The sequence below is a fragment of the Mycteria americana genome, chromosome 1 (genome assembly GCF_035582795.1).
Source record: "Mycteria americana isolate JAX WOST 10 ecotype Jacksonville Zoo and Gardens chromosome 1, USCA_MyAme_1.0, whole genome shotgun sequence".
NCBI lineage: Eukaryota > Metazoa > Chordata > Aves > Ciconiiformes > Ciconiidae > Mycteria > Mycteria americana.
Window position 1 is genome coordinate 114349479 of NC_134365.1, and position 21780 is coordinate 114371258.

General features: G+C 36.5%; 1 protein-coding gene across 1 annotated transcript in view; it reads left to right on the top strand.

Annotated features, from left to right (window-relative positions):
• NCAM2 (neural cell adhesion molecule 2) overlaps window positions 1-21780 on the top strand; it is a 337227-nt gene that overhangs the window by 14065 nt on the left and 301382 nt on the right. The gene's annotated exons all lie outside the window — the stretch shown is intronic.

The following is a 21780-nucleotide window of genomic DNA, read 5'->3' on the forward strand; positions in this document are numbered from 1 at the left end:
CAAGGCGGGGAGAGGAATCATTTATGAGGAAAAAGAAAAAAAGGCAGGAAGGTGCTAAGCGCACTTAGCTGCTTTGCATGGGGTTTCGCCTTTTTTTGGGGCGATAAATGTGGGAGGGAGATCAAGCGATTAAAAAAATATATCTGTCAGGGATCAGTCTTTAAAATATGCGTCTGCTTGAGGGGAAGGCAACGGGGGCTTCATTTTTAGGACCAGAGAGAAGTGCTGTCGGTAGAGCCAGTGGGAAATCTGACCTGAAGTCTGTCTGTCCGCGTTTCTCCTCTTCCGAAGACCGTTCCTCTCGCTCTGCGGGGACACCGAGCCCCCCCCGCCTCGGGGGGCGGCGGCGGGGGGGGGTGGGGGGGGGCGCGGCCGCGGGCGTGTGCGCGGGTGCAGAGAGTTTTTGCGATGAAATAACGCCGCGGAGGCAGGTGTGTGCGGAGTCGGGGCGTGCTGGGGTTGCGCCTCTGGGCAGTGTTCGCCTTTTGCATATGTATACGCGTATCCATACGGCGCTTCGTAAAACACCGACTTGGGGGCTGTGGTGTGGCTAGGGTTTTTGGCTTGTTTTCTGGGGGCTGAAATTTTTATTTATTTATTTATTTAGGATGTCACCTCTGTGGTTACTTGAGGATTTGTGCTACTTTAGGAGACGAGGAAGGGAAGGGCCGCCGGGAGCGTGTTCGTGCGCGGTGTGTACACGGCGAGGGTGCCCCTCGGTGAGGGATAATTGCGGTGATCCGAAACTGTTCGGGCAAGTTTCTGGCGTTCGTTTGGGGCCGAACCGGGCTGCTGTGCCGCCCGTGGGATGCCCTCTGCGAGACGCCTGAAAGCGCTACATTGCCCCCACCCTGAGGGGGTGGGCGGGGGCCCGCGCTTGGGGCCTTTTTAAGGAGGTTTTAGGGGAAGAAAACCAAAAAATTAATAAAAATCCACCTGGGTGTCAGCGGAGTCGTGGGACCGGCCCTCGGCCCCTGGTGCCGCCGCCTTGCAGCAGGGGGCGGCAGAGCTCCACGGCGGCGGCCGCCGGTGCTCGGGCGCTGCCCCGCGCCGGGACGGGGCCGCTCGGCCTCCCCGCCGCCCCCCTCCGCTGCGGGCACCGGGGGTGCGCTCCGGGCGGCGGGTAGGTTGCAGGCACATGCAGGCACATGCAGGCACCCGCGCTCCGGAGCGCCGGGGCTGAATGTCTCACCCAGGCGCTATACGGTGTCTTGTGAGGGGGTAGTGAGATCTGTTGCGCTTGAGGAAGCGGGGGGTGGGGGGTGGGGGGGGCATTGTGCCTTGAGGTATTAAGACTGCAGCTCTGAAGGTCTCCTTCAATGCATTTATCGCTAAACCTCATACCATACCGATGTTTTGTCTCGGTGATAAGTAGGAAAGAGCCACCAGATGCTCTCAATTTATATAGAAATGCTTCTGTGCTTTTGCCACCTCGGGATGAGCTCTGGAGGTCTCCCGATTAGCAACGATTCAAAAACAGTCCGGGAGGCTTTTCAGCATAGCCAGCACTGGGATGGCAAAGGAGAAGGAGAACGGGAAAGCTTCCTTCAGGCTTTGCATATGGAGATGTGGTCAGTGATTCCTCTAACGGAGGAATGGTAGAAGGCTAGTTTGTGAAGTGTGATTACTGCAGTGTAGAAGGATTACATAGTTTTGGTATCTTACTATCACAAATGTCAGGAGATAAATAATGGAGTGAAATTCTAGATGCTATTAAGCTGACTTTTAAAAATTATAGGTGGATAGGTATGAGGGGGAGATGAAAAGAAGAGTAGGAAAGCTGAATAAATCTAATATTGATAATAAGTTGTTACTAGTCTCAATTTAAAAAAAAAAATAAAAAAAAAAAATAAAGGGAGTTCATTGTATTGGTTGGGGGGAAGAGTAAGATTTTTAGAAAAAGGAGGAACATGCAGCCTCAATCCACAGCAGGAGATAGTAAATGGGAGTGGGAAAACATCTGCATATGGAAAATATTCCCATTTAGGTTGCTAGGGGAGAGGAAAATTCTACAGTGATTTATTTATTTATTTTAATAAGCATCATCGTGGTGAGGGATTTATTGTGCATTTTTTGGTTTGGTTTTTTTTTTTTGACACCTCCTTGAAGTAATCTTGAGAATTTCTTGAAGTGATTCAAATAATTTGAGAGACTATTCCAAAAACTCTTGGGATTTATCTTCTTTTGGGAATGCAGTGGCGGGGAACACTTACATCATCAACTGAAGGTTGTAGTGTTTGTGAGGGGTTTTTTGTTTGTTTAAGAAAACCAGTGTTATCTGAGTATTAAATGATGATTATGACTTTTTTTGATGTTCAAGTAGAGATAGAGAAGAGTGTGGATGGTTAAGAAAAAGCCAGTAACTAGATTTGGATAATTTGCTTTGGAAATATTGAAAGTCGTAGGTTGAGGATTTATATTTCTAAGAATATAGCTGCACTAGATTTTATGAAGAATAACTGAAGCTTTTTCTTTGGGAAGTGCTAGTGTTTAAGACTGGGGAGAGGGAACTGTGATGTATTTGTTCCATTTCAGAGAATCAGACTAGTTTGAAAACAAGTAGCAGACAGCAACCCCCTCCCCCAGCCCCTTAAGTTAAGCGCTTATGAATGTCATAATTATCTAGCAGGGCCAAATATTCCCTCTCCTAATTTCATCACAAGGGAGGAGTTTAACTGGCAATGTTGTTATGCTAAAACAAAAGGATTTTTTTCTTAACCTTTCAAAGCTGTCCAGACGATTCATCCAGAGTGAAAGGCCCAAATTTAATTAGGTTTGCTTTAATAAAAAACAAAACACACACCCCAAACCAACAAAATAGCCTGCTCCACTCTGTAAATCTGCTTTTTAACATATGTAGTGATACAACACTCAGAAGAGGAGGCTTCATTGGTTTTTACCAGTGTCTGGGGACACTGACTTAAAGTGGATGAAATGGACATCTTCCCAGATTGCAAAATCCTGCTTCTTTTATCACTCTGCATAATACACGTTTCTTTAGATTAGCAGTTTTTTGTTAAATTGCAGCAGAAAATGTTTTGCTTGTAGAATTTAATCTATTTTGTGCTCATTCAGGAGGTGCATAGGAGTGAGTACTTGTTCAGTCATTGTGCTTTTAGTTTCCTCTTTTCACTGCTTTGATACTGAGTTTGTCTTTGTTTTTCCTGAAGAGTTTCTCTTTACAAGTGCTTATAAGGGACTGTTTGTTAATAAGGAACATCCCCCAAAAGAGGTGCCAGCATGTGTGTCTTATTCACCACAGTGCAGTTACTTTCTAGAATCCTGCTTCTTTCTGCTTTTTGCATAGGGAATCCATGAAATTTGAAATTTTTTAAATCAGTGAGTTTGTCTACTGGATTAAGTGGAACTAATATTTTACTCCAGTTGTATACTGAAGTCTGAAACATCCTGAGACTTCAGCTAACCATTGTTTTCTGCTACCAGTTGATTTATACAACTGCATTAAGATTAAAATATATCTACTACCTTCTCTTCTCCTTTTCACCCTTCAAAAAAAAAATTAATTCAGACCAAAAGTAATGTTTGATTTGCTGGTTTAGCCTATGTAACTCCTCTTCAAGTGAATATGAGAATCAGAATACCTGCCTGAAAATAAACCTTGACTGATGAGGTATTCTAAAAGATTGACTTAAGAATGGATGGTTGAGAACTATGTAGAGTTTTGTTCCATGCACTCTATACAAAATGGAGTTAGAGATATTTTTATCATTTGCAGTGGTTCTAAATCATTAAATGTATGAAAGATAAAGTCATAGAGATAAGCTTTGAAGTCTTTTCTAAGAGGTTGAATAGCATCATTTTGACTTTGTCTTTTTCTCTTACAGCACAGTTCATGTATTTATTTAGGTAATTAATTATTTTTATCTATGGGAAAGTTATTGGAGTGTTACGACCAATTTATGTATGATTTGCCTTTCATGGCCTTCTTTTTCAACAAATATTTTGAGAATAAATACTGTATTTGTTTGCCCTTCCATTGACCTTTTCTTTGAGGCACCTTTCTCAAGTGATTCATGTTTACCTACTGATTTTCTTCCAATTTACTCCAGTAATCCTCCAGTTACATTCAGCACATGCCATTTGATTCCAGCACAATTGAGTCAAGTTAATATGACATTTTGGGAAACACATGTTTTAACTACACTGTAATTTGTGGCTGTGAGTTGAAAAGCCATTATTGAAAGAGAAGGACATAGACTTCACCAGATGAAGAATCTGGATAATAACTGGTATTCATATTTTAAACAGTTTATACCAACTAATCATGCCAGATTTTTTTGTTTGGTTGGTTTTTTTAGCACATACATTTGTTTTATGCTGCCCTTATTTTATACTTGATGAAGTGTGTCCTGAGGTTTTACACGTCACAGGTAATTTCAATTTTATTTTTTATGTCTCTTGAAATTCAGAAATGGGAGAGACATGAGAGAAAACTTACGGGTATCCTGATGTATTCAAATCTGAATCCGCATTGGAGTCTGATACATTAGATACCACTAGGCCTGGATCTAGTCTATCTTATCATCACTTCTTGTTTTGACCTAATCAATTAATCATGACCTAATTCTGACCTAGTAATTATGTCCCATCCCCTCCCTTTTTCCCCCCTTAGTGTATTTAAGCTTCAGTAACATAATTCTGCATTCTTTCACAAAATCTTTTTATTGCTTTTGTAGCTCAGTTTCTCTTAATACTGTGATTGTATGGATTTGGATATTTTTAAAGGACATTAGGAAAGTGAAAAGAGTTAATTTAAAATAGCAAGATATTCTTCAGATGTCTTGTGTTATGCTATAACATCTCGAAGGGGGGTATCTTCAAAAATAAAGGTACCAAGCTTCTTATTTTTGTTATATGGCTAAATTTTTCTATTAGTTGTTATCATTTGACTGATGACATCATTAACTGGAGAAGACATTTTCTGATTTTCTCTGCTGTAGGCAAGCTCAGAATCTACCTCTTAATTTATTGAATGAAAAGAATAAAAGAGTTGGAGGAATAAAAAAGAACATAAACAGGGAGCGTAATTTATCTGGCTATAGCTATTTGTGGTGACAGCTTATGATATTAAAATCTTTTTGTACTGGAAAAGAAATCCATTTAAAAATTACTTAAAAATTATGTGGAAAGGAAACAAAGAATACAAGTGCATACACAAGTCTACTTTTTGGAAAACCTTGTTTAATGAGACCCCTAAGCCTTTGAATAACCTGCATTTGAGTAGCTCCATGGAAGCACTGTTGGTTGCACTAATCCAGAGGTTGTCGCACTGATCAGGAGCCAGTTGACTTCAGTGGATTTTGGAGCTGTGGAGTATGTGAAAGCATCTCTTGAAATGGCAGGAGGTAAACAGCTTTCATTTTTGAAATAGCATGAGATGAGACAATACTATCCATGTATGCTGCTGTTACAATTTAGGAAATTCTGATTAACAGAAAATGTCTCTCTTTGCATCTGTGCATCAAAACCTACATCATTAATGACATGACATGGGAGTAGTGGCTTGAACTACAATTCAGTGAGTTCTACTGCAGAATGAGTTATTTATAGTTATTAAGTATGAAAATGGCTATGAGCATCGTGGCCAATCTCTACTGATTCTAGTCAGAGGAGAATTTCCATTGTGTTTGCATGAGAAACAAACAGGACCAGTTCTTTAAAAGCAATTATTTTACTGTTTCATGTAAGTTAATTTGGGAAGGAGGTAGACAACAAAGTGTATCAACTAAAAATTAATTACATGGTTTCTGCCTATTTAAGAACACTACTACCATTCAAAAAAACCAAAACCAAACACCTTCTGAAATGTTTTACCTGTTTGCTGCTCCTTTTAGAAAAGAAAAAAGCAGTTGTTTGATTTCATCTGTTCCTTAATATGATACACAAGGAGCATTGCAAATAGGATGAAGAGACCAAGTCTTATAAAAACCTGTTCGAACAGGTAATTTTGGTAAGCCTGGAGATCTACTAACCAATGCTGTCACTTGCCACCAGTTTCCATGATCTATGTATAATCTTACCTGAAATAGCCAGCTTGTGGATGGACAACATCCAGATAAACTTGGGAAGCAACATTAAGTACTATGGGGGTTTAGTCAGCTTCTTCATTGGTCCTGCCTATCATTTCTGAAATAAACTTCCTCTTATCCAAGTACTACATAAGTTCCTTCAAGAACTAGCTTTCCATAAAAAGCATAAAATATTGACATGTTAATTTATGTTTATTTAAGATGTAGTAGCTCTTTTCCAGAAAAAAATGAAGAAGAGAGGGGAGTGGAAGTAGTTCTTTTTCTCTTTGCTCAGTTATATTTTTCCTCCTACCTAAATTTTTATTGTGACTTTAGAAGGGTTGCACTGGTTTTTATTTAGTGTTCTAATTACCTGAGTAGTATTGCTAAACAGCAGACAAAGGTTGATGAATAATTTCATAATTCAGCAAAATCCAAAGTAATAGATAATATACGTGTAGCATATGAATGACTTATTAGGGTATGAATGAAAATTCCCTTTTCAAAATGATCTTTCTGGTTAGGTAACATTAAACTGAGTATTTACATTGTTACTTAGGCTGCAACTGCAATACCAGTTGTTTGACTGTCTATGACCTGACATTCATACTTGGAATTCATATATGAAATTCATACAAGAAGTTGCTGTCCTCATCACTTTACCCAAGAGGTGCCATTTGGAGCATACTATGAATTCAGTTTGAAAACAAAATCATTGCCATCAACTTTCTTGCTACTAAAACACATTGCACCATATTCAGTCAAGCTGCAAGCAATTTCAAACCCATTAACTTCGCAGACCTTTGTACCGCAGCTGAATTTGGCTTGTATCAAGTCAGGTCTATACTTAAAACAATAAAGTATTTAAAAAGAGAGAGACATAAAGCAGTGTATGCAGTTCCCTGTGGCATGTGTTGCAGATAGACATAAACAGGTAGGAAGAGGTAATTCTGTCTCTTACTATGAATAGTTTTCTGTACTGAAAATGAATTCACACAAAATGAATTTTCTTCTTTATTATATCAGGAAAGATGTAATCAGAACTGCAATGTATTATGTCAGTATTATGTCATTATGCTATCTTAATTAGTCAAAGCAAAATAAACTAAACATCCAGGGTGTGGGGGAGAGGGAGAAGGTAGGAAAGGGGGATGTGTTAAGTGTACTGAAGACCAGTTAACAGGAGTAACATAATACAGCATTATTTTTAAAGTTCTTGAACATCCCATACTCTAACATGCTTACTGGATCAGAACAAAGACAGATGTACTCCAGTGACCTCGATCTGATAGAGACTCAAGGCAAGAGTCGTAAAGAAACAGGATAAGTGCAGAACAAGAACAGTGTGATACTTCTGTCAGTGCACCCTACTACAACATTCAGGGATATGTCAAGTTATATGTGATTTTCCTTAATAATCTTGGCAGATCTTTGTTACATGAATTTGTTCTTAAACCTGTCAATACTTTGATCTACTTGGTATACTGTGTCAACAACTTAAACAAGGGAAAAATGCTGAAAGAAGCCTGAAAAAAATAATGTTCAGTCCCTTAGTTGCTGTGTTGTAAGTAATGGAGTAATACTAATTCCTTGCTCATATCTTCCATGACATTCATAATTGTATGTACCATAGAGAAGCTGCCTATCTCTTGTGTGACGGGCTCAGAACTACATGTTATATTCATGGACTTTCCAGCAATTTAATTACATTGTTTTTGTTTTGTTTGGTGTTTCTTTCCTACTTTTTTTTAGTATTTTATTTATTTTCCTAGCCTTTTGGTAATGTTATCTTAATATAACAAATGGTGATGTGAAGTACTTGAATTTAAGCTGATCTGCATCAGTCCAATTGTAAAAAAACCTCCTTGTTCATAAGTATCTCTTTTGCATTGTAATCAGTGTTGCAAGTTCTGCCTTACAAGGGGGTGGGGGCTAAAAGTGTTCAAGCAGTTACCCTGGCAAAATGAATGCTGAGAGAGATTTGATTGCTAGGAAGACAACTCCCAGGGATAAACACACAGGGAGTGCAGAGGTACTTGAAAGGAAAGTATGATATATGAGTAAATGGGTATAAACTGGTTACCAAAAAAACTTCAGGATTAAAATTATTTTCTGACCAAAAAAGCAGTGACTCTGGAGCATTATAAGAGTGAGAGGGAAGAAGTATGGTTATTCTTAAGATGGTTCTTTATTAATTTATGAAAGGATTACATTTAATGGGTCCCCAGAATGTCCCAGGAGATCCCTTCAAATGATGTGCTTCTAAGACATTCTTCATATAAAGGTTCTCAAGATATAGGGGGAAAATAATTTTCAAATTGCTGAATGATACTTTCTGGAAAATATAATTATTTTAGTGTTTCTCGTGCATTAATAGGTGTTACATAGCAGATATTACTACTTAGTGAAGTAAGAATTGCCAGAGTTTCTTTCGTACCTGTTGCAAATTCTGCTGGTGTCACTAGATGTTGTCTGTACGTTTAAAAAAAAAAACAACAAACAAAACAAAAAACAAACAAGCAAAATTGCTCTCTACAGTTGGTTCTGGGAAAACTTCAAAAAAATCAGATGCTTGGGTGTCAAAAACATTTTTTTTTCCATTTTTTTGATGTCTGAATTTTTTTCTTGCTTACATCTCATTGAAAGTGAAAGAAAACTGTTCTTAGAAAATGCAGCCTTAAATGATTTATTTGCATGTATAACAATAATAGAAAATTACAAAGGTAAAATTGCACAAGATAGAAACGTGTTTTTTGCTAATCACCTGAATGATTTTGTATCGTACATCTGTATTTCAGAATGGAAGGTTTGCTTTTATTGCTTTCTGCTTGCTTTTTGTTCCTGAATTCTAATTTTGTAAATCTTATGTGGGATTTGAAATTGAAGATGAATTATACCCAACTGGGCATTGCCATCAGTGATAAATAATGCAATAATTCATGTACTCCTGTACTTTCTGTGTTGGGGAATAGCACCCTAACCTTAGATTTATGAAAAAACAAATGCTGACTTTTTCCAATGAAGACTGTCTATGATATAATATGAATGCTACATCTATCTCTAGCCTGTATAGTTTATTTTAAGAAAATCATGTTATGCGAGATGAGTTCTGCTGACAGAACTGTGCACACCCTGCAGCCATGGAACTCCCACTGAAGTCGATGGGAGACGTGTGTGCCAAGAGTACTGTTTCGGGGGTTGTACTGATTGCAGCTTTCAGGGTCTGATTGAAGCTTTCAGGAGTTGTATAACTCCCATGTGAGTATGTGGGAATTTTGATTTAGTAAAGAATAGAAAATCAAGCTCTAACTTTATGTATATTTAAGTAGTGGGCATGTTTATAAAGTAGTGCTGAAAAAGTGTGGGGCTAATCCAACAGCACAGAAGAACTAAAGGGATGTTCTGGTATGCCAGGTTCTATTCAAGATAGTATGTGAGACAAAAAGGATATTTTTCTCTGTGTGTTTTTAATAATAAAACCAAAGACATATTATAAGTATTGTAAGCTACTGATTTCATTTTCTCCTTCTGGGAACATATGAGAAAGTTGAGCTTTGTGCATTTAATCATTATGGTCACTTAGTTGTTGCAGCCCAGGTCATAGCTGTGTTGGAGTTTACCATTCAGTATAAAAATTCATCATTCAGTTTTGTTTGTTTCGGTCTGTGGCTTTGTGACACTAGCCAAAATTGTTCCTTAGACGTTCAGTATTCAGGTCATGCCTGTAGGTCTGTAAGCGTACTGTCTGAGTGATCAGATGTTAAATGGATTTGTGCCAGTTTATGGCAGTTCCACACATTGGGTTCAACAGCTTTTAGCATTTAGTCAAAATAATCCTCCCCAGCACCTTTGCATTACATTTCTGTCAATGTCTTTGGATTATACAGCCTGTGTACATACAGAATTTATATTACTGGGTTTGAGAATTCTCTTATAGGTGATGTTTTCTGCACAGTTTTCCTAAACTAATGGTAGATTTATTCTGATTTTACCATTCTTAGAAGTAAATTTACAGATGTTTGTTTAATGTCATGGTAGTGGGTTTCAGTTCTGAGTGCATGACTTGCTTGCATACTGTTAATTTTAAATTTTGATCTTATATTCACTTTTTCTGTATCATTGGCAAACATTATTAGAAATCAAAAGATTCCTAGGTTTGTTCTAAAACCTCAGGAATCACCTGCTTGATTCTGTGCAGCCCTTTACGTGCCACACTGATAGCAGTTTTGTGGTGTGTTTGGTTTTTTTTTTTTGCCCCCTTTTTTTTTTTGTCGTAGATACATGAATGAACACTTTCTGCTATATATAAGAGCAGATCTGGCTGGGGAAACTATTGTTTCCTGTAAAAATGTTGATAAAAAGAAATACACTTTCCTATGAATTGTGTATTTTGCATTTTTAGCTATGCAGGATCTCATTTAAAAAAAAAAAAAAAACCAAACAACAAAACAAAAAAACAAAAACCACAAACAAACCCAAGAAATATTCCTTTTCAAGAGAAAAGCCCTTTTACTGTTAGATGAAGTGCTGATGTCTGTTCTTCTGTGCCCATTTTAAACCAGGAAAGACAACTGTAGCCATTGAATGGACTGAAAAATTAAAAGAAAAAGAGACTTTATTACCATGTAAATATTATAAAAGCTATTCTAAAGAAATCTTACTTTTTTTTTGGTGATTAGTGAATGTTACTGTTGCTTTATTGCACCTTGAATGTGTTTGTGACTATTTTCCAGACTATGAAACCTACTGAATACAGTTCTGAATGGTTTCTAGATAGTCTCTGTTTACACCCAAGTCAATGAAAGTTAGCCCTGCAGAAAACCTTTTCCTGTTCATAACCACACTGAATCTATTACATGTGACCTGCAGGTATTAAAGTAGTAACATCTATATCTGTCAACGTATGGAACAATCAATTTCTGCAGTGATGTTCTCTTTTTACCTATGAAAATGGCGTAACGAATTTTGTAACTATGTTTGTGAACATTTGTTCAGAAAAAAAACAGTGTTGTAATGGGGGAGAAAAAAGAGGGGAAACTCAAGCAGCAGGAAGGAAGGAACACCTAATATTTATTGAAGGTGCATGATTTCCTCAAAGAAGAAATGTACTTTTCCTTGGTCATCGTTGGTGGTTTTTTTGTTTGTGTGTGTTTGTTTGTTAAAAAATAAAATTCTGTTTTCATAATCCAGGTGTGTTTTAAAACATCACACAAAGTTTCACATAATGGCTCTGAAAGATTTTATTCTTGAGACTGGAAGACCAAGCCTTACTTAAAGGTATCTTCTGCATGACAGGCCTTGTGTTTAGCGCTGAGTTGTGGTTTTTGTCGTAAGAACACTGAAGACTGAACAAAGGTCAGTTGGACTGTTTCCTGGAGATAGAGTGAACGTTGTTAAGAGCCATGTTTGTAGAAATCATGACATGCTGTGAGGTGTCACTTTCTGTTAACATCTGATTCTATTATTTTTACCTACTGTTGACTCTTAGGAAACCTTGATCACTTCTCTTGCAAATAAGCTATCGTGAGGTTTTTGAAATGTCAGGAAGAGGTAATCTAGGCATTCTCACAAGTGTTCATTAGATTCATAAAAACCTAGAATAGCTCTGCTGTTCATATTTCCATTTGAACTGTAGCCACATTTGCAAATATACATGTGTTCCAAGTTTATTTTGCTTGAATTATCAAATAAGTTTAAAAAATAATATCTTAAAATTCTGTTACCTGAGGTTTTTCTGAAATTCAATCCTAAAAATAGCTGCACATGTCTATGACAAAGAATTACTAAAACAGCAGAAATGATAATATAAGCTTTTCTAAGCAGTTGTTAGGAAAAAATGCCCAGGGAAGCAAAAGCTACTTCTAACAGTAAACACTTTTATACAAAACAAACATTTGTATTATCAGTCTGAGTTTAATTGTTCATGAAATATCTTTGTGTAAGCGTTAATTCCTAACTACATGCAGAACTGTTTGTTTTTTGTTTGTTTTTTTTTTTTTTTTTTTTTTTTTAGTCTTTACATTATAAAAGTACTTTTGGGGTCCTGCTGTCTTACAAGAAGTAAAATGAGAGTGGAAACAGTTAACCTTTTCAGATTCATTGAGTTAAGACTGAGGTTTGCCCTACATCTGTTTGGCAGAATTTCTCTTCTCTAGCAATGTTTCCATTCACTTGCATTGTGCAATGTAACTGCATTATCTAAACTGAATTTTTGAGGTATGATGTTAGGGAGGTAAATATTTCTGGTGTAAAACTTTTGATTCTACCCTCCTACATCTGGTAATGCAGATGGTCAGTTTACAACCTGGCAATAGAAAGGGCTGATTCAACTGAAAAATGAAGTACGTGATCTGCTGGTAATTACAAGCAACAAGTAAAACATGTTTTTTTGTTATCAGAGTACAGTATCTGTCTTTTTAAAACTACATGGTCTATCCATTCAGTGTCATGTGTATAGATAGTCACATAATGAAATCTATTATCATAACTGACACAAATGGCATCTTTGTTAGCCTGAAGAGAAAAGTGAAAGAAGGCTAAATGAGGATGGAGACTTTCTGGTTTTTTACTTTAGAAATAGTTTCTGCAGATCAGAGAAGTGAAGACTACTTTTTTTTTTCTATAAGGTTCTCTACTAAATAATGTGTTTTCCATAATTATCTGTTCAGTATTATTGATGAAGTCTAAAATTACTTCTGTATACTTGTCTTTAGAACATGTATGCCACCAGTATCAGTAACATACTGAGGAATTCTCAGTATGAAATGTACTAATCCTCACAACACCTCCAGCCTCGCCATTGGAAAAGTAGGGAATTAAGTTAGCGCTTGTTCTCTTCTAGGCAGATGCAAGCTCCCCTTGCGCATGCTCCCAGTTAACTGAAGACAAACTAGCTCCAAATCAAAAACTGAAACTGTCATTCCTGTGACAGTGCTTGAACAAACTGTTGTTACAGCTTATTAACGTTAGCATAATGTTGTGATAATTACAGATGCACAAATTGCCATTATGTTGCATGTGGCCAACTCAGAGCATGCATCTGCCTGCCAAAGATTGTGTTGACATGCCCACAGCAAGATAAAGGCAGGACCGTACAAAGATCATCAAGTTAAAGAAAACCTAAACCAGTAAATCTAAATGGCGTAGCATCATCCTTATGGCACAGAGTGCCCACTCCTGTCAGGAACAGGAGAACTGGAGGAGGACTTCTGACTCCAAGTAAATAGTTTCATTTGCCATAGGCTGTGACCATATTGACATATGTGTATTGTTTCCAGACTTAAGCTGAGTTAAGGTGTCTCTACATCATACTTATTCACATTTCTGCTGCTGCTGTCATAGGCACAGCTAGCTTGGTCCACAGCTGTGCATATATGACCTAAATAGAGATGTCACACAGAACAATAAATTTGGTTCAGTTTCCCGAGTCTTTAGGTACCCTAGAAGTTGAGCCATCTTTTCGGACACTTGATGTTATTCCATAAACTCTAGGAAGCCACACTGACCTCTATTTTAACTTTATTAGGGGCACTTAATGTGGCACATTGTTCTGAGAGTGCCCACGCCGTTTATATTCATGAAGTAAGAGTCAAACAGTATCCTTTTGGGAGACAGTCCAGTACCAGATTCAAACTGGTGTAACTGAGAGATGGGAGCTACTAGTGAGAAAGGAAATCCCAGCATTATTACATCAGTAATACTTGAAAAGTGTTTTAAATTAAAAATAATGACTTTATTTTCAGTCAAACTATATATTTTTGTTCTTCATACAGATAAAATCAGAGATTAGATCTGATAGATTGAATACCAACCATTTCTAGACAATAGAATAGATATCCATTTAAACAGAGAAGAATGATTTCATGAAGTATGAGACACTATAGTTTTCTTCTTAGAACATTGCTAGCAGGCAGGAAACCTGGGTTCTCTCATTGTGAAGCTTTGTGACTTAATACAAATAACTTTATTTGTGCCTCAGGAATTTTACCTGTTAATATGGCACAATGTATACTCCGAATGAACTAATTCAGACACCAGAAAGAAAAGGGAGATGTTAATGTTGCATCTTAGACAGTAATCCTTACTTAATATGTTGGATTTTGTTTTAGTTGTGTTGTAGTCTGTGAAACAGAAATACTTGAATTTTACTCCCTTGATTTTGCTAAAATTTGTTTCTCTTTTTGCATTAAAGCCAGGATGTGAATACGAAGTATTTCTTTACAAAATGAGGGAAGTCATGCTCTTGTGGATGTGTTTTCCTTAATTGTACTGAGATTCCCCATTTTACTGATGTGAAATGAAACCTTGAGCAAGGTCAGACAAAGTCCATTGTGAATCCAGAATTGAACCAGCTGTCCTGATTTAATTCCAGTGCTTTAACAATCACCTTGCTTTTATTTTATGATAAGATATGGAGTCAAAACTGACATGAAAATATGCAGTGATTGTAAACCGATTTCACTGTTGTTCTTTAGGGTTGTGCATGCTGATTCCAGCAGTTCTGTCTTAAATAGGCTTTATCTGAGGCTAGAGTATTTGGTGGGTGCGATGATTTGGCATTCCTTTAGGATCCAAAGGAGTATTTCCAGAAATCCTTACTTAAACCTGCAGATTAGCAAGTGGAATCCTCGGTTCTTCTTTTTAAGAAGACAAGAAAACAAAATAGAAATGTGCTTTTTGGTGGGAAACTAGATTGGGGGGGGGGGGGGGGAAGGAAAACAAAAAAAATTCCTACACAAAACCAAAAAACAACCTACAGATTCTCTAAGATCTGCATTTAAGTGTTTATGTTCCCCACTCACTATTCTGGCACTGCATCAGAAATTACTTTTTTGTAGTTTTGAAATAATAGCTGTCATCATTTATCTCTTTGAAGAATAAAAGTGAATAACCAAATTGTTTTCTTTCCATGGCCAAACAGGCTGTTTCAGTGTTCAAGGTTGGTTGTGAAGGTTGGACAGGTAACACTTAAAGTAGATGAATTTGGGTAAGAAAGATGCTGTCAGTATTGATAGGCTCAGAATCTGACCAAGCTTTTTTTTTTTTTTTTCTTTCTTGCAAACTCTTTACTAAAATTGCCAGACTGGATATCTGTAGTGTTGGGTTTTTATATCTATTTTTGGAATGAAGGTGGACCTACTTTTGTCTTCTTGAGTTTTGTTATAGAAATAGCAAAATAATGATATCAATTCCATCATCTGTTAACATAAAAAAATAGGCAATAATGTTACTATGGAAGCACTTTGAGTGAGCATTTTATAGGGCACCAAATGCTGGTACAACATGTGTAGATTCTTTAATCCACACAGTAAAAATGGGGAGGGCTCTGAAATGCTGACTGGAACACACATTCCCTGATCCCCTAGCACAAATGTGAGAACACAGTAATTAGAGGGGCAAAATTTGTGTGTTCCCTGCATTGTTTGTACACATAAGAGGTTATCTATTGCTGCAAATTGGATTAGCTGTATAAACAGCAGCATAATTTATTTGAAGTCAGGTCTCAAAGACTTGGAAAAGAATAGTGGAAGAACAAGAAGGGGATTGTAAAAAGGAGAGGTACGGAGAATGCAGCTGTACAGGTAACTCATGTAACTCATGTATAACTGGATGTATTTTAATACAGCAGAATTTTTTTGTGTTTTAACCATTGGCAGTGTAGAGAGCTTGAGACTTGACATTTCAGCAGAAGCTTTAAACCTATACGTAAGGGCTGTTGAAATTACATATTTAAAACCAATCATATTTCATAAATTAATAAAATCAGTCGCCACCCCCTTCTGAGTATCTGTGAATATTCATACTTACACTTCTTCCCAGGATGACTTGCAGAAATGATGATGTGCCTTCCAAATGGATATATATAGTTGGTTCTTTGAAGTCAATAACATAGCTTCTATTTAACTTTTCTAGTGCTTAGATTTTGTTCAGTGTACTCTCACTTAGGTACTGAAAGGAACATTTTGGGAAGCTTCCCTGCCTGCAGCTACGATGATGGCATGAGGGGCACAGGCAGGTGGCTCTGCACTGGTTCTGCAGAGGTTCGTTAGCAGTCTGAGATGCACTGCTCCTCTCCTGGATTCCACAGGGCTGAAAAGAAGAACATGTTTCTTCATTCATGTAGGGACTACTCAGATGAAGAAAAGTATAACTTATACTAACCCAAACAAGTTAAATTATGATTAGTATTGATAGCATTTATCACTGGAGTAACTCCATACAGAAAGGTAGTGCAACTTGGTCAGAGATACAAGGACATTTGCCTTTTTTTTTTTTTTTTTTGAGAATACTTCTAATTTCTCTATTCATTTGGATCTTTAATGCATATTTTTTAATTTCTCTGATCTTTAATTAGCATCTTCTCCAATAGGGTTCATTATATTTTTTTTGAAACATGAAAACTGTAAATGCCTATAAGTTTTTGTGTATCATTTAAATACTTCTTGAAAATGATGTGGGTATCTTAGTAAAAAGTATCATTTTTGTTACTTAAATGAAAATGGTTTTGTGGGGTGTTTTTCTCATGTTTAAATAGGCTGCTTGACAAGAACAGTTATAACTTTATTAGAAGTTACAATTTGTTGCATGTAATATGTACCTTGACTTTCTAATCTTGATTGTAGATTTTACAGACCAAATCTGTCACTTTGGTGAACGAGATGTTTGATTTAATCTCCAGTCTTTAATGCAGCCTTCTAAAAGAGGGATCTTTCTGAGTGCAAAGTTCGTTGTCATGTTGCTAGTGTGTGTTTCTGACCAGAATGCAAAGTAGCTTTAATCCATACATTCTTTTTTTCTTGTACTGGGATAGGTGCCAAATCTATGTCAGCGATTAACTGCTGAATGTGTCAGCTGTAACAAATACAGTTCATTGTTTCTTGACTAGTTAACAGCTAGTTAAAAGGCAGGAACAGCTCAAATGAAAGGGAAGGTACCGTACATTTTGTGTCTAAAATATTCAGGCTGTTAAAACTACCGAGAGAAAGAAAAGAAATCCAAAACAGTTGTAGGAGGGATTTTTAGGTAGACAAAAACACTTAGCTGATTCTTCAAGTCAAAACATGCCAGATCACTGCATAATGAAGTTATCTGATGAAATTATGGTCAGTTACAGGTAATTTTCAATAAAGAGTTATATAATTCAATATTTAAGCCTCTGTTTCACTCATGTGAAAAGCAAAACAACAACCTCCCCCAAAAAACCCTACAAGAAATCTCTCTTGAACTCTCAGAATAATATCTGAGATATTGGTTAGAAAAAGAGTATCACAAGAGAGAAAAATGCCTCTAACGTATTCAGAGAACCTGAGAGCATGAGAATTATCATATAGAGCAAAGTGCAAAATCACAGTTTAGAGGAGTGAGTTAATGATGCTCTTCCTTCTCACAGACATACATTTTCAAATTATTGTCTTTTTTGTTTGCAGACTGTTTGCACCCAGTCACAACAATTTTATGTTCATGTTTTGCCTATATTATTTTTGGCAAATTTTCCTGTGCAAGTGAAATGCGAATGGTTTGCTGTAAACATTTTAAAACCACAGTGTATTTAATTAGTTCTTTAAGCTTCATGTAGATCTCTTTTTTTCCTAAATTTTAGATCAACTATTCCAGCAAAAAAGTTTTGCAATTCAAACTGCAATTTTATTATATGTAAGAATTTTTTTTCTATAATTTTATCTTAAACGGTGTATTTTTGTATACTCTGTCTTTTTGAGCTTAACATGAAAATACTGGTGGTAAATGAAGACAAAAGAGGCTGTTACAACAGGTGTTGTACTCGATATCTTGCGTAAGAGAGTGGATTCAGTTGTTTTCTCACAATGGTGACAGGTGCTAGAACTCTGCAGAGATGCAGAATTATTTTTGTTGACTATCTCATTTGAGCCTTGTTATTTTCAAGTTGCAGTAAGTGAAAGGTTTGAATGTCCTGTTGGGCAGAGCAAAGACAGAGGAAGCCATGCAATGAAATGTCAGTAATCTAACAAGAGGAGAAAATTTATATTGTTATATATAAAAACAACCAAGAAAAACCCCTCTGGAAAACACAAATCAGGATCATATTGCATGTGTGCTTTGAGTTAGAAGAGGAACTTCAGTGAATGACAGCGAACTATACTGCTGGGTGAATTTTTAAATGCAAGGAAACGTGGAAAAAAATCTATCATTTGCTTAACTTTTAAAATAAAATAAAAGTTTGGTATTTTAAGAAAGTGAAGGAGGAGGGAAAATGGTCATTGCATAGCTAGAAATAGTAGACTTTCTGTATAGATTTGTGGAATAAAATATTGCCACTCAACTCACTGATAGTGGTGCAGCCTATGCAGAAAGTAGTATTTACATCTAATGTACATATTGTGAATCTACAGTCCCAGTCCTTCAGCACTTATTCCTCCTGCTCTGTGCTGCCCCCACCCTCATTCCCCTAGTTTCCTTCTTACACAGGAGTGCTGTTTCATTTAAAAAGGGACTTCAGACAGTGGTTTCCCCTATACACGAGTCAGAATGTTTTATATTTGTAATGCATAATTCTTCATATCTGTGGAACAGTGGTTGTGAGTCACGAGCAGGATTTGTTTGTCTACCCTCAATTTACTCAGTGTGCGTGGTAGAAGACAGGAGTAGCACTCTTTTTTTCCTCTTCTCTTTTTTTTTTTTTTCCCCTTATTTCCTCCCCTGTCTCCCTTCATCTTATGGTGGAAGGTCTGTAAGCCTAAGAGACAAAACAATTTGAGATACATAAATCAAGAAATCTAGTAATTTCCATCTGATATACAAACTATCTTCAACTCAGGTTATACCCTTACAGCTCAGTTCTTTCTGAAATCTCAACCACCTTTGTCATAATTTCCTACGGCTACTTTTTGTAACTCTTCTTGAGCATGCTGGTGACTGTGGAACACATTCTGAGGTATCCCATGCATTCTTGAATGAAGTATCTTTGAAATTAGTTATCGCAATGCCAAGATTTTGTAAGGTGGAATAGGAGGTATTAAAAAGGGCAAAGAGAAACTGAATGGTGGCGATAATGATAGGAAGATTTCTGCATTGCAAGTGGAAGCCAAAATGAATGAGCAGGTAATCTCCATCCCATGATCTTGAATGAAATTGAAGATTCAGCGGCAAATGCTGTACCTTTGTTTAAAAGGTAGAAGACACATGTCTGGCCAGTACAGGCTTGCTGCTCTAACACAAATAGTGTGCAAGGCTGTATATATGTGTGTATGTAAATATATATATATATATCTCATACAGCTTTCAAATATAAATATTTTTATTTATGTAGTTATGCCATTGTCTCAGATTCCAATGAAATCTGTTCTTTTAATATTGTGTAGAAGTCTGGTAATCCATTTTCAAGAATAAGTGTTCATGCAAGATGAGAAAGAAGGCATCAGGGCATGAGAGAAAATGGGCTTGTTTACTTTAAAGTGGAAAGGGGATATGTTTGGAGTCTCTAAAAATTCCAGAGTGGTAAGTGGAAGGAAGGAGAATTACTCTTTATTTAAGTTAAAGTATGTGCTTGGTGCAGGAACAAATGAGTTTGAACTGACTGAACAATTTTAGTCTGAAAATGTAAAGATTACTTCCATCCATAAGAGCAAGGAAAATGTGGAACAGCCTTTAAAATAATGGTTGTATAAAACTAAGTTATTTTAAGAAGGAGGTAAAGGGGTTTGAGGGGGATGTTGAAATGCTGTGCATACAGAAGGACACTAGAATCTTTTACCCAAAAAGTGCTGTTCTCCTGCATTCTTGATTGAGTTATTTTTGGAATTAAACCCTGAAATTTCTCCTTTAAGTTTGTATTTAATAAATAAAAAGTACATTGAAATTAACTATTTAATAATGTAATAACAGTGAATAATTTAAATAATCCATACTAAATAATAGCATATTTTTTCAGGAGATTGTTTCTAGAACTTTCAGATGTGTAAAATCTGGGCAAAGATTTACCATGCAATGAGAATTAACTCTGTTTTCACTCATGTCATGTTCTCATTATGAATTACCGATTAAGTCCAAAATCTGAGGTTAAAAATAGGTAGCATTTCACTAGTACGTTGAAGGTATGCCTGTAGAGTCTACTCTTGTACACTGAAAGAAATGCTTTCTAAATGCTTTGACTTCACAAAATAAGTAGCAGTTATTAAACAATGGAAATAATAGAAATGATAACCATTAGAAACACAAAAGCATGAATTTTCTATGGAACGGACAAAAACTATTCTGGGGATGTTTAAAGAAGAAACTGGTATTTAGAGAAGTCATAGCCAAGTAAGCTTCACCAAGCTGTCACTGAAAACGTGAAATCAAATGATCGGTATTTGTATTCTCTGCAGAGATGATCTGAGAAAGTGACTCATCTTGAAGAGCAAGAATTTTACTTGTGACTTTTTTGTGTATGTTTTTAAACAACTAATGATAAGGTGCTGGAGAATCACTGTACAATCTGCAAAGAGAAATATTTAGAATTGCTGATTCCATTAATTAGTCATAAGACAATTATGAAATATAAAATAACTTGAATCTGGAAAATTATTATAGGTGGAAGAATCAGAAAAAATAGCTGATTCTTTCTTTAACATATTTTTACAATGTTTTCATAAAGGACATCAGAATAGATGCCCTACAATTTACAAGAGTTATATGAGTATAATAGAGTGTAATAGAAAAATACATTGATTAAAAAGACACTGTAGCTGGGCATATATCATAGAGGACTCAAAGTCTTGGTAGAGGTCCTTGAGAAGATTATTTCCTGGACTAAGAACTTTACAGCAAATACTTAGTCGTGCATGTTTGTTCATTGTGGTAAGTAGTCTACAGTTCTGTATTAGCGGTATGTATAGCTAACCAGATTCTAAATGGTTTGTATTGGGAGGGCAGGATACAATTGCCAGAACTCAGACTTCCACATTTGACACCTCACAAGTGCCAGACAAAGTTCTGCATTCTCCCTATGGTAATGTCATTAATTTCTTCAATTTAGCTGGCCTTCCCACACTGCATGGAAGGCTGGAACCCCAGAAGATAGGCAAATATTCTCCTAAATGTGCTCTGTTTACGGTTTCAATTAATGCTATAGAAGCAACTTTACCTGAGACAAAAAGAGAATCATAGTGCCAGCAAGTAATTTACATTCAACATGTCAAAGTCTAGTTCCATACAGTCCTTAAAAAGAAAGGACAAATGGAAAGAGATGTTAGTCTGGAATGTTTCATATCCTCTCTTATGAAACAGCAGTATCCTTGGCAGGACATACTGTCCAAATCTTGTAACTTAACAAACATTTCCTTCCTTCATTTATAGGTACTCTACTCATGCAAATCAAAGATGCATAGGCTTTAATTTAAAATTGCATTGCTCTGTCATCTAGATTTCAATAGTTAACACAAAAAATAAATCGTACAATATTGGTCACATTTTTCTAATCAGATACATCTGATTTGTATTACTGTAATCAATGGAGGAACGAAATTGATGCCACTGCTAATATTACATTCATATGATTTGGAAGTATATCAAAGTATCTATGTCTGTGTCAGAGTACATAATTTATTTGTAGTTATAGTTTGTGGCAGACAACGTTGAATCTTCTTCAGCACCTAATAATTGCCTGAATGCCTTTTTGCTTGAGTGTTAACCTTGGACCCTAGTATACCATAAGAAAACACAGATGACAGTTTGTAAGGTAGATGAGCTTTTGCAAGTTTAGAAGATGCTAATTTGTTATGGCTTCCATGTAACT